Consider the following 13988-nt stretch of genomic DNA (forward strand, 5'->3'; position numbering starts at 1 on the left):
TCCTTGAAACATTGAGAAAACTCCTTATTTTAGAGATAAGGAAATGAGGACAAGAGGAAATTCGGTGATTTTTTAGGATCACAGACCTTGTGTCTGGGTAAGAATTTGAATTCATGTCTTCCTGACTGAATCCAGCATCATAATCTTTTCACCATCCTACTTCTCTTTATTCTCTCACTCTGCTCTTTCTTGCTATGTTCCTCCTCTCTCCCTGGCTATTCCTGTCTCAGGAATTGGGTATGATCTGGAAAACCACATGTGAGTATCTCAAAGCAGTATCTGCTTTTGAGAGTATATTTCTCATTGCATACTCCAAAACTTGACAGTCTTTTTGGGAACACTAGTATAGGTAAGGTTTAGACTCCAAGCACAATTTTCTGCTTTGCTTTGGATTTTAGGGAAAGGGAGAGAGCTCATCTGAGCTGAAAAGGAATCATCAAATTGTCCCCTACCCTTCCTTTCTCTCCACCTTGTTTGTACATCCTCCAGATTCCCCTGTTCCTGACACCCTTATCTTTCTTTTTTCTCTCTTTAGAGCTGATTACTGATTTCAGATTTTGTTCCTATGATGAGCTCAAGTGCCAGAACCACAATCCATCATTTCTTGAGAAGCATATGAGATTCACCCAAAGAAGCAGCTCCCTCTGACACCTGAGACCCAGCATTCAACTTCAACCTTTACATGGTACTGGAGTAAATTGATCCCGGTCATACATCAAGAGACAGCTTGTTTTAATCAAATATCCATGTGGCCTTCATCTTGCAGAGTCAGATCTCTTTTTCATAGAGAAAAATTGACTATGAATTGTCAAGCAGACAGTCAAATATTTGAATTAATAATCAGAATAATAACTTTTTTGAGTTGTAGGTGACCTCAGAGCCAAGTTCAAAGCAGGAAGGATTCCTCAATTAAACTAAATCAGCATTAGTGGCTCTCCATGAAGCCTCTGATTGAAAACCTCCACTGAAGGGTACTCAGTACCTCCAGAGGCACTCATTCTCCTTTGAAACAAGAAGTTTTCTCTGACAGCAAACCTAAATGTACCTCTTTTCAATGTTGACCCATTTCTCCTCGATCTGTTCTCTGGGGCCAAACAGAACAAAGTGAATCCTTCTTATATGACAGCCCTTCAAATAATTACTTGAAGATAGTCATCATGTCTTTTCACTCCCTCTCTCTCTCTCTGATTTTTCTCTTCTGTCTAAAAATCATTAGTTCCTTTAATTGTGCTCATAAAAATCATAATTTTATGTGCCAGGAATTATGCTAAGCACTTAAGAATTATTCTTTCATTTGATGTTCACAATAATCTTGGAAAGGAGGTACTATTATGATTCCTATTTTACAGATGAGGAAACTGAAGCAACCTGGGTTTAGTGACTTGCCCAGGGTCACACAATTAGTAAGTATCTGAAGCTGGGTTGGAACTCAGTTGTTCCTGACTCCAGGTGCAGCACTCTATTTCCTAGGACTCAGAGTCTTTCATCATCCTAATTGTCTGCTGGATATTCTCCAGCTTATCAATGTCCTTAAACCCTGATGACCAGAAAAGAATATAATACTCTGGATGAGATCTAATGAGTACAGAGCACAATTGAATCATCAACTCTGATTTCCCAGAAGCCATGACTCTCTTAATGTAGCACAAAATCAGATGTCCCTCTGTTGGATCACATGGAGCCTGAAATTTACTAACTAGTCTCCCTACCCCACCTTCCATCTTTTTCAGCTATTTCACCCCAGTTTTGAATAAACTGCTATCTAACAATTCCTTGCTCTTCCTATAGGATCACAACGTTAGAGCTAAAAGGGATCATGAACTCAAAACTCCCTCATTTTAAGATGAGGAAACCAAGACTCAGTAATGGGTAAGTGACTTAGCCAAGATCACATAGGTGGTAAGTAGAAGAACCAGGACATTAGCCCAGATCCTTTGGTTTCAAATCCAGCATGTTTAAATCAGCAATTTTTTTTTTTAAATGCCAAATGTAAAGCATTTTATTTAGTACTCCAGGCAGGCCATTATTTCTTCAAGAGTTGATCTCATTTCCTTTGATACTTATCTTCTAACCTTACTCATTCTCTTTACATTTTCTTTCCTCTCCTTTTCTCTTTTTCCTCCTCTTCCTTTCATCCTCTTTCTAGCTACTCAAATATCATTTGCTCAATATACTTCAAAAGTTAATTGAGTAACAGCCAGAATTGGGAGCATTTTAAATTTAATAAGAAGAAATGGATTTGGGTCTTGAGTATAGTGGCTATTCTTTTAAAAAAAATAAATAATAGCTTTTTATTTTCAAAATATATGCAGATAATTTTCAATATTCACCCTTGCAAAAACTTGTGTTCCAAATTTTTTTCTCCCTCCCTTCTCCTTATCCTCTCCCCTAGACAGAAAGCAATCCAATATATGTTAAACATGTGCAATTCTTCTATACATATTTCCACAATTATCATGCAGCACAAGAAAAATCAGATTAAAAAAATGAGAAAGAAAACAAAAAACAAGCAAATAATAACAAAAAGGTAAAAATGCTAGAGCTTTCTTTCTGGATGCAGATGGTTCTCTCCATCACAATTCTAATAGACTTGGCCTGAATACCTTAATACCTCAATACCATCAGAATTGATCATCACACTATCTTGTTGCTGTGTGTGATATTCTCTTGGTTCTATTCACTTCACTTAGCATCAGTTCATGTAAGTCTCTCTAGGCCTTTCTGAAATCATCCTGCTGATCATTTATTATAGAACAATAATTGAATAACTATTTTCTGCTATTAACTCATATAACTTTGGACAACTCACTCTTCTTGTGAGATAGAATGCTCTAATGGCAAACATGCTAGATTTGGAATTGGACAATTTATGTTCAAATTCTGCCTCTGAAGCTTTTTTCTCTGATATTTGTCACTGATCCCAGTCCTTATCGTCATTTGTAGAAGTTTGCTGATTTAATTCTTCTTGTGGAGGAACTTGCTTCTGGGAATCATAACATATGATAATTGGGGCACCTTGGAGAGATTTTGGAGTATATATAAACATTCTGTTTCTGGTTTTGGTCTGCTAACTATGTGGTGTAGAGGATCCTGTTAAATTGCCTGAGGATATATTCCAAATACAGAATTTGACCTAGACCCTTCTTGGTTTGATCTTCTATCTATTCCAGCTTGTTAAACTGTGGTTCATGATCCCATATAGGGTCTTTTAACTGAATGTGGGGGTTGTGGAATTTATTATTTCATAATATTCCTTATTCACAATAATTTGGAATATTATTATTATTGTTACTGATATATTATCAGCAAATGTTTGATCTATATAGCTGTTTTATATATTTATATACTCAGAATCACATAAGAATTTCTCAGGCAAAAAAAGGTTGCAAGTAGAAAAAGTTTAAAAAACCCTGATCTAAGGGATGCTTTCTTGGTTGACAATGTGAAGGAATTCAAAGGCTACAATTATGCAGATATCAACAGATCAGGAAAGAGATCTATCCAAGATCTGAAAATACAGGGATTCAGTCCATGCTAAATTTAACAGCTAAGACAAATATCAATACCCAGAGAAACAAAAAGAGACTGTCAGGATTCACTCAAGAGTAATGCCAAATTTGGATGTGAACGTGGTAGGACCTATGCTACTTAGAGTTTTAAACCTGAGACTACTCTCCCCAGAGTCTGATGGGATATAGAGGAGAATGCACTCTGAGGAGCTGGAAGGAAATGTTTGTACTTCTGTTCCTGCTAAGTCTTCAAAGGAAATATCTCTTTGTAAAAACTAATTCAAGTTAATTGGTTAAATGTAACTGGGGTGCTAACTGGAAAAGCAAGAACATATCCAGGATGGGGGCTTGAGATGAGGGCATTGGAGAAAGACAATCCAGCCTACTACCTTATGGATACCCCAAATCTTAGAGGGAGACATATGAGAGAATTGGACTAAACATCATTTTTGGTCCTTTCTCTCTCTAAATCTGTTTTTCTATATACTACATTTCCTCATCTATAAAATTGGTTTAATATTTATCCTATCTTTTTCACAGGGTTGTTGAGATAATCAAATGAGATGAGGATAGTTTTATAATCAATGAAGATTCTACCGTAAAAGTAGCTCATATTTCTGTTAACATTTTACAACTTGTAAATCTCATTTGTGTCTTATATCGGTAAGAGTAGCAACGTTTTTACATATATTACCTCCTTTCTATCCTACATATGAAGCAGAGAGGTCAGGCAGGTGATATTCTCATTTTTTTCAAATGAAGAAACTGAGTCTCAGAGACTTCACTTGTTCTAAGTCACATGGTTGGTTAGCCACGACTAGAACTGTAGGTCATACACTGGGACTGGTTATCTAGCCAATCCCTTTCTTTGGGAATGAAGTTATTATCTGACTCCTAATCCATTGTTTTTTCCATTAAATTGGTGCCTCTCTGATAAAAAGCATTACTATCAGATTCCACACTTGGAACAGATTCCAGAGCTGATTTTGAAATCAAGAGGGACCTAGATAGATTGAGAGAGAGAGAAAGAGAAAAAGAAAGAGAGACAGAGAGAGAGAGAGAGAGAGAGAAAGAGAGAGAGAGAGAGAGAAAGAGAGAGAGAGAGAGAGAGAGAGAGAGAGAGAGAGAGAGAGAGAGAGAGAGAGACTTAATTAGCCCTCTTTGAGTCTTTTGGCCTTTACCATTTCAGCTTTTCTGAATGACAAGCTGTTCTGTAATCAATCAGGGAATTAGCATCTTTTATTTGGAGTGATTTCTAGGCCAGCCATGATGACATAAAGCTGGCTCATTCACTGCACTGCGGAAATATTCTCTGCATCCACTTGTCCAATCTGGCCCTTTAGCTTCTGAGCCTGGGCCATTTTTTTCTTGACAGCCCTCCAGGCAGGAATGGTCATGGGAGAAAATTTTCCATATGGCAACCAGTGATGGGGGGATGGAGACGTAAAACACTTTGAGTTTGTGTTCCCTTTGAATTTGTAAGATAATAGAAGTAATAATGGGACATGGGTTTTGGGAGTGGCAGAACCCTGTGTATTTGAGTTAATGAATGTGTATTTGGTTGCCTTTGCCTGGGAGTAGCCAACGACCCCCAGATTTCTACAGAACTGAAAAGCCAAACATTTTGTCTATGATAAGCCTTATGCTGAATCTGCAAGTCTTAGTGTGTACGTATATGTGTGTGTGTGTGTACTATGAACTTTTTTTAAAAACATAATTAGATGAATGAATGAATGAAAAAGCATTTACTTAGTGTTTACGATGTGTCAGACACTAATTGCTGATGATACATATCAAAAAGTTATATCATCCATACTCTTAAAGAACTTATATTCTGATAGGGGAGACAAATATTCTAAATATATCCTTTCCTTCTAACCCATCCAACAAGTCATCCATTCTAATACAAACTTTTCAGAGGAAAAAAAAAAAGGTAATTCAGCAAAACCAGACAACACATTGAATGCATTTGATAATGCATGAAATATTTCATACTCACGATTCCCTATTTCTGTAATGAAGGGAAGAAATTAAATTTTTTCAACTCTTCTCTAGAACTAGGTTTAGTCAACAAAATTATAAAGCACTTAGTTTAATTTTAATGTTCTTTGCTTATATTATTGTAGTCATTTTGAATATTGTTTTGTTTTATTTTGTTTTGGTTCTGCTCTCTTCACTCTGTGTCAATTCATATAAATCTTCCCATCCTTTTTGGAATTTTTCTATATTTATTTATTTTTTATGGTGCAGCAATTTCTCATTACATTCAATTACTACAATTCATATAGCCATTTCACAGTTGTAGACATTTACTTTATTTGAAGTTCCACTGGGCCTGTGAGAATATTTTGATACTTGTGGGCTTTTTTTCATGTCTAGCAATCATCTTCAACGGACTCTTTTTAAACTCTGAATATTATCTTATCATCTTTTTCTATTTATCCAACAGGATAAAAATAGTAAGGCTTTCCTTACTTAGGTGTCTATATACAGCTCCTCAAGTAAGAACAGCTAGTTTGTGATTTCCCTGAGAAACTAATCTCCTTTTGGGGAGGAGTATTTCTAGAAACTGCTGGAGATTTTTTGAGAGCAGGAAAGAATTCTTAGAAACTTGCAAATCACCTTAGAGAAGGACTCTGTAGACTTCACTAGATTGCTAAAGGGATCCATGACCCATAAAGGTTAAGAACGCTCACGTTAAGGATTCTGTCCTCATGATAAGAAGCAGCCTATTTGAGTCCAGAGTTTTTGGGAAACCAGGGGTTACAACTGTGCTAGAGACAATCAAAGAAAAAGTGGGGAAAAAAATGCTTATTCATGTCTCTTCATCCTCCACCTTCTCCCTCCCACCCTCATTTCAGGGCCCTAATCCAAAACACCCAGATTGCTTTCAACTTTTGGTGGCCCATTCAGGCACTTCTTTAATAAATAATTCATTTGGCCAATGCTATCAAACCCAGCTAGAGTTATTACTCTTGAAATTGAAAAGTCACCTTTGCCTGCACAGTCAGCAAAGGAGTTAGATATTCCATCAAATTCTTCTCCTATCTCAGTTGTACAGTTGATTTTTTTTTGGGGGGGGGGATTAACAATGCAGCCAATCATCTATTCGATGGATATTTATTGAGGATGGTCTATATGCAATGTAATGTCTTTACTGTTGTAAGAATAACAACTATAAAAAGTCTTTGTCCTGGAGGAATTTATGCTCTAGTAGAGGAGATAAGATATTTATCATACACACATACATAAACACACACACTATATAGTATCATATACACACACAAATAGTTAAAGTATAAGACAGTGTGTATTAGCTGTGGGTGATAAATACAATGTGATTGGCCCTGAGTGCTAAGGGAAGTAAGAGTGTCTAAAAATCACTTTTAATGGCCGGGATTGTAGGAAGACTTTTTATAAGATGTGAATTCTCATAATAGGTCCTGAAAGATGATAGAGTTGGAGTATGGAATGAAGATGGTGTCCTAAGCTAGGATTTTTGAGAAATACCTCTAGAAAGACAATGAGCTGGTAGATAGAGTGTTGGATCTGAAGTCAGAAAAGTCTGAGTTTGAATATTACTTTAGACTAGTAATAGCTGTGTGGCTTTGGGAGGATAGTACATGAACATCATTGATATGACTCCAGCTATGGACCAGCCACTATGATGAATGTTTACACAAATATAATTTCATTTGATTCTCATAAGAAACATGTGAAACACTTGTAATTCTTCTCTTCTGTTTAGAGTTGGGAAAATCAATGCAATCAGAGATTAAGTAACTGCTTGTCCAGAGTCACCCAAGTAGTGAATGTGTAAAACTGGATTTGAACTCAGTTCTCCCTCCTTCTAGGTTCTATCCCACTGTACCACCAACCTATCCTTATACCACTTCTCTCAGCTTCAATTTCTTTATCTGTGGAATGGTGATAATAATAGTATCTCTAACACAGGGTAGTTGTAATGTTCAAATAAAATAATTTATGTAAAATGCTTTGAAAAATAAAGCAATATATAAATATGAATTATTTTTTTATTATCTGCACGGATTCTTAACCTTTTCTGTATCATGAACCCCTTTGGCAGTGTGGTTAAGCTTATGGACTTCTCAGAATAATGTTTTAAAGTAATTGAAGGAAATTATACATTTCATGTAGAGATAAGTGAAAATTAAGGTGTTATTATTTTCCATCCAAGTTTAGGGAGGAGAAAAAGGACACAGAGGGACTGAGATAAAGCAGTGTCATGGAAACCAAAGGAGAAGAGGGGAACACGAAGGAGAAGTCAGTCAGTAGTGACAAATACCACAGAAAGGTGGAGGATAATGAGGACCGAGAAAATGCCATTGTACCTGGCAATTAACCAGACAAATTGGTCTCCGGTGACCTTTGAAATGGCGGTTTCAGGAGAATATTTCAAGTTGGAACTAGATTAAAGGGGACTGAGTAAATAGTATGTGGGGAAATAGAGGCAGATAGCATAGTCTGTAACTTACTATTTCTAGAAGTTTAGTGATAAAAGAAAAGAGTGTGATGGGATGGTTTGAAGGAGGAACAGGAGAGATAACATATTTGTAGGTGGTAGGGAATGAGTCAATGGAGTGGGAGAGATTGGAGATGCATGGGAAAGTCAGACTAATTTATCATGGTACAGTGTAAAGAGAACTGGCCTTGGAATCCAAAGAGCTCGGCTCAAGTCCCAGATCGGCTACTGACTAGTTATATGACCTTGGGTGGCTTTATTCAAAGTCTGTAAAAGGAGAATTATATTTCTTCTTTCTACCTTACAGAATCTCATGAGAATTGAATGAAATAATAATATAGGTTAAGAATTTTATGAACTTTAAAAAGTGATCTAATTGTGGGTTCATAATAATAACATGATTATTTCTATAAGAGATGGTGCAAAGTTGTAGATGAATTGGGAAGATATGGATTCAAGGCATAAGTGGAGGGATTATAAGGAGACCAGACACTGGGACACAATCAGTTCTTGGGCTTTAATCTCCATGGGGATGAGGTAGGAGGGGAGTGGGGGGTTATTACTGGATACTTGAGTCAATGTATATAGAAAGATTTTGAGAGTAAATGGTGTTTTATGGGATATCAGGTCACTCAAGTTCAGATGGGGACAAACAGAGACACTGGCTCTAGAGGGAAGAAAAAAAAAGAATACAGTGAAAGGCATGTGAGAGACAGAGACAAAAACAGAGAGAGACAGGCACAGACAGACATAAACACAGTCAGACACAGAGAGACAGAGGAGACAGAGGCAAAAAGAGAAAGAGACAAAGAAACAGAAAGGGAAGGCAGAAAGACAGAGAGAAAGAGACAGAAAGAGGCAGAGAAAGAGAGGGAGAGACAGACTGAGAAACAGAGAGAATGGCAGACAGAGGCAGAGAAAGACAGAGACAGAGAAACAGAGGAAATGGCAGAGGCAGAGACACATACACAGAGACAGAGGTAGAGCTAGAATGACAGAGAAACGGATGACAGAGAAAGAGGCAGAGACAGAGAGGCAGATAGAGACAGAGATCAAGAAACAGAGAGAAAGGCAGACAGAGACAGAAACCAACAGAGGCAGAGAAAGAGAGACAGAGACACAGAAAGAGACATACAGAGAGACAGAGCTAGAGTGATAGAGATGGAAAAACAGAGGCAGAGAAAGAGAGAGAGACAGAAAGAAAAGCAAACAGAGACAGACTGGCACAGAGAGACAGAGATTGAGACTGTCTTCATATAGCTTCACACTCAGCGAACAGAACACGTTAGCACTTGGCTGACAATAAAAGAGATAACCACAGATTACATCTTGCCATTTTGCTGCAATCTGGCTCCAGGCAACCACTATGAAGCCACCGGGAAGGGAGAGGCAGTCTTCAGGTACCTGCCTAAACAATAGCTTTGAAATGTTACTTGGGGGAATGAGCGGCTCTGATTGCTAGGATTCAGACCACAATTTCAAACAATCCAAGTGGGAAAGAAAAGCTGCTGTCTAAAACGGCGACCTGGCCACCCAGCCTGCCTTCCGAGGAGCACAGATTAAAAGGGAGCAGTTTGTCCACAGAAGAAGGGACGTAGAAGCAGAGGGGAAGGAAGAGAGCGATTCAGCCAACCTTCTGGAATAGGTCCGGAGGGCCAAAGCCCTGAGTTCATTCATTCAGCCAACATTTATTAAGCGCTAATGATGTGACTTCAGAATGGTGATGAAGCATGATTTCCGCCTCTTGGCAGAGGGTGATAGATGAAGGTATAGAACGAGACATACATTTTCAGACACAGTTGATAGTTGATTTGTTTTGCTTGCCTATAATTACTTGTTACAAGGAGAAGTTGGTGGATGATGAGGGTAGTGTAAAAAAAAAAAAAAACAAATCCATAAAACTTTTTAAAATGCACACAGAAGAGTGACTGGAAATGCAAGAGACAGGCAATGAAGCTTTATTATCACTGTGTTAAATTAAATATGTGTGTAGTGAGGGGAATGATTAGGGGGATCCCGCTCAATTGATTTTCCCCTAGACCAGTTGATAAAATTATAGAACATAATGGGTGGATAATAGAAACAGTCCCTTTTACAAGATGTGAAGAACTGTGTTTATCCAGAATGAAGTGATGGGAAGGCAACTAGTAGTCCAGGAGCCACTGTTCCTTTGATGACCTTTTAAAAACTGGGACACAGTCTCTAGGGATCTTTTCAGGAGTTAAGGTGGGAGATAATTCTGAGAGATGTGTGACTTCTGGCAGCAGAGAAGAGAGCAAGCTATGAAAGAAGAACCCCATTCTTGAGAGAGAATCCTTCCTCACTTAGGAGGGGAGATTTCTTCCCTCCTCCCAACATCCATAATCAGACATATTAAGACCGAGGAAATAGGAGACCCAGCAGGAGTGATCTCAATTGAGAGTCAAGGTAAGAGGCAGCTTTGAGGAGCAAGATCTGTATAAATCAAACAAAGATTGAGGAGTGAAGGTATAGAGAGGAACAGATCAAGGGAGAGCAGCGAAGAACCGTATTTAGCAGAGAAGCTGCACCCAGGGAGCATGGTGAGGATATCCTTAAGGGAGCAAGAAGAGAGGAATAAACCTTTATTAAGTGCCTTCTTCATGTCAGGCACTGGGCTAAGCACTTTACAAAAATTATCTCATTTGATCCTCATGACAACCCTGAGAGGTAGGAGCTATTATGATCTCTATTTTACAGTTGAGAAAATTGAGGCAATTAGAGATTTAAGTGACTAGTAAGCTAGTTAACATCTGAATCTGGCTTTGACTGTCAAAAAAAACTCCAAAATAAAACCCTGGAGGGAGTGTGAGTGCCTACTTGTGCCCTATTTTCCCTAAGATTTGTGTCTTTCTACTATTTCAAATGTGTATCCACTCTTTCAACTAATATTATTAATGGTAGGGGGAGAGAATTCACCATGTTCACCGTGGGGAGGGGAGGGAGTAGTAGAACTGCTCAGGCTATCCTATTTCAGTAAAAGGCTTTGCACTAATTGCACCCCTGGATGGTGATTAAAGATAAAAGCATCAGTGGAGGTTTATGAGCTTGAACTCACAAAATAATATGTGAATCTATATCCCTTGAGGAATCAATCTGAAGTTTGTACCTGCCCCCATAAGAGCAGATACAAAGCACACTATATACCATGACTATTTAAAAAAAAATCCATTTCTGGTGTGAAATGGCCTTCAACCGGCATGAATATTTCTATAACTTTCCATATACTGATCCCTGTTCTAATTATGTTATAAAGGGGGGATTAAGGAAGCAATATAGATGGCTATTATATTCAATAGGAGAAGCTAGATTGCATGATAGATAAGAGTACCGATCTAGAGTCAGAAGGAATCATCTTCCTGAGTTCAACTCAACCAAAGACACTTATTATGTGCCCTGGACAAGTCACTTAACCCTGTTTGCCTCAGTCTCCTCATCTGTCAAGTGAGTTGGAGAAGGAAATGGCAAATCACTCCAGTATCTTTGCCAAGAAAACCTCAAATGGTGCCCCCAGAGAGAGAACTGCAGGAACTGAGTATGGGCCACAATCTAGCATTTTCACTTTTTTTTGTTGTTTGGTTACATTTTGTTTTCTTTCTCATTTTGTTTTCTTTTTTGATCTGATATTTCTTGTGTAGTATAATAATTGTGGAAATATGTATAGAAGAATTGCGCATGTTTTGCAGATATTGAATTACTTGTCATCTAAGGGAGGGGGTGGGGGAATAGAGGGAAAAAAATTGGAGCACAAGATTTTACAATGTTGTAAAATATCCATTATACTGTAACCTATTCAACATGTAAAGGACTGCTTGCCATCTGGTGGAGGGAGTGGAGGGAAGGAGGGGAAAAATCGGAACAGAAGTGAGTGCAAGGGATAATGCTATAAAAAATTACCCTGGCATGGGTTCTATCAATAAAAAGTTATTAAAATAAATAAATAAAAAAGGAAAAAAAGAGAAAAATATCCATGCATGTGTTTTGAAAATAAAAAGCTTTAATAATAAAAAAAAAACAAGAAAACCTCAAATGAATTACAAAGATTAATTTGTTGAAAACAACTGAACATTATACCCTATATTATTATCACCCATGAATAACTTATTCCCAATTATACAATGATCCAAGACAATTCTAAAGGATTCATGAAGAAGAATGCTATTCCCATCCAGAGAAAGGACTAAGGGAACTTGAAGACAAATCAACCATATTGCTTTCATTTTATTTTGTGTGTGTTTTTCTTTTTGTCTATTTTTCCTTTCACAACATAACTAATGTGGAAGGAAATAGATTCATATCATTGTACACATATAACCTATATTAAATTGCTCATCTTCTTAAGAAGCGGGGGGGGGGGGATTAAGGAAGGGTGGAAGAAAATTTGGCACTCATAATAATTTAAAAACAAATATTAAAAATTAAAAAAAGTTAAAAAGAGATAAGTATAAGGAAAGTTCCTTGAAGCCAGGTGCAAATTTCTGTTTTATCTTTGCACTTAATTGGTGACATTGAGTGGGCCCTTAAATCCATATTGAGTTGAACTGAACAGAATTGAAGAACTGTATCAGAGAATTATAGAAAGAAAGGTACTATAAAATGGGAAGTTACTGACCAAGATGCTCAATGAAGGCTTGATGCAAGAGGTGGTAGTTTTGAGTTGAACTGCTAAGGAGAGAGAAAATTCTACAGGTTAAGGATATGTTGGGAGGAAACAGTATAGATATAGGACGCAATGTGAGGAAAAATGGAGGTGGCAGAGCTTGGGACATGTTTGGGGAAACAATTATTTGACTCTGCTGAAGTGCTTAGTACCTGGATGAGAAATGTAACATAAAACTATAAAATTAGGTAGCTATACGATGAGTTGAGGCTTGGGAAAACTTCTAAAGATCACAAAAAAAGGCTTTAAAAAATGACAGTAGACCTAAATGTGGCCAAAAAAATCATTTAGCATTATCTCCTTTTACAAATGAGTAAATTAATGAGAGAAGTTAAATGATTTGCCTAAAACCACACATTTAGCTAGCCACAAAGCTGGGAATAGATTCCCAAACTATTCTAGTATTTTGTCCATTATTCCATACAACATCTTTTTTCCATATATATTGAGAGCAAGCAAGAAATAATGAATTCACTTGACTGAAAAAGAATCTTAAGGTCCACTTAGACCAGCCTCTTCTCTCAAAAGAACAGCAAATTGAGGTCAAGAAAGGAAGCAGTTTTTCTGACATCCAATTAAATGTAGAGCCGAGAGATAAGCCAAGTGCCATAATTTATAGCCCAAGATGTCATGCCCCTGACTCTATCCTTAGTTCGGCCTAACAATTTCATCAATGACTGTTGTGAAGATATTAAAAAATTAGATGATTCTTGAGGATTTCTGGCTTTAAAATTCTATCATTCTGTAATTTAAAGATGGGATTATCAAATTTATAAAAGGCATAAACCAGGAGAAAGATCTAATGTAATAGATGACAGATTTAAGATTCTAAAAGATTCCTGCACCTTAGAAAAGGAATCTAATATAACAAGCTGAAATTCAATAGGGAAAATGTATACATCTTCAGTTGGATTTTTTTAAAGAAATCAAATTGTTGATGAGAAATACTTGGCTTAACAGCAGTTTATATGAAAAAGGTACAGGGATTTTAGCTGACAGCAAGTTCAAAATAAGCCAACAGGAAGCTTTACCATCAAAAAAGCTAATGTCATCTTCTGCTAAATTAAAAAAGAAAAAGAAAAAAAGCTAAGTGTCCAGAATGAGAGAGCTAATAGTTCTATCACATTCCATGCTGATCTGGAGACTATGTTTCCAAAAGGATGTTTAGAAGTTGGGGTATATCCAAAAGGGTAACTAAAGTGGGAAAGGTCTAGAAACAATTTCTTATGGAAATGAATAAAATCTAGATGTTTAGTCTGCAGAAAAAATAGACTTTGGAGAAACATGATCAATCAATTAGAATTTATTGTTGAGTTGT

This window comes from Antechinus flavipes, chromosome 4 (genome assembly GCF_016432865.1).
Source record: "Antechinus flavipes isolate AdamAnt ecotype Samford, QLD, Australia chromosome 4, AdamAnt_v2, whole genome shotgun sequence".
Taxonomy (NCBI): Eukaryota; Metazoa; Chordata; class Mammalia; order Dasyuromorphia; family Dasyuridae; genus Antechinus; species Antechinus flavipes.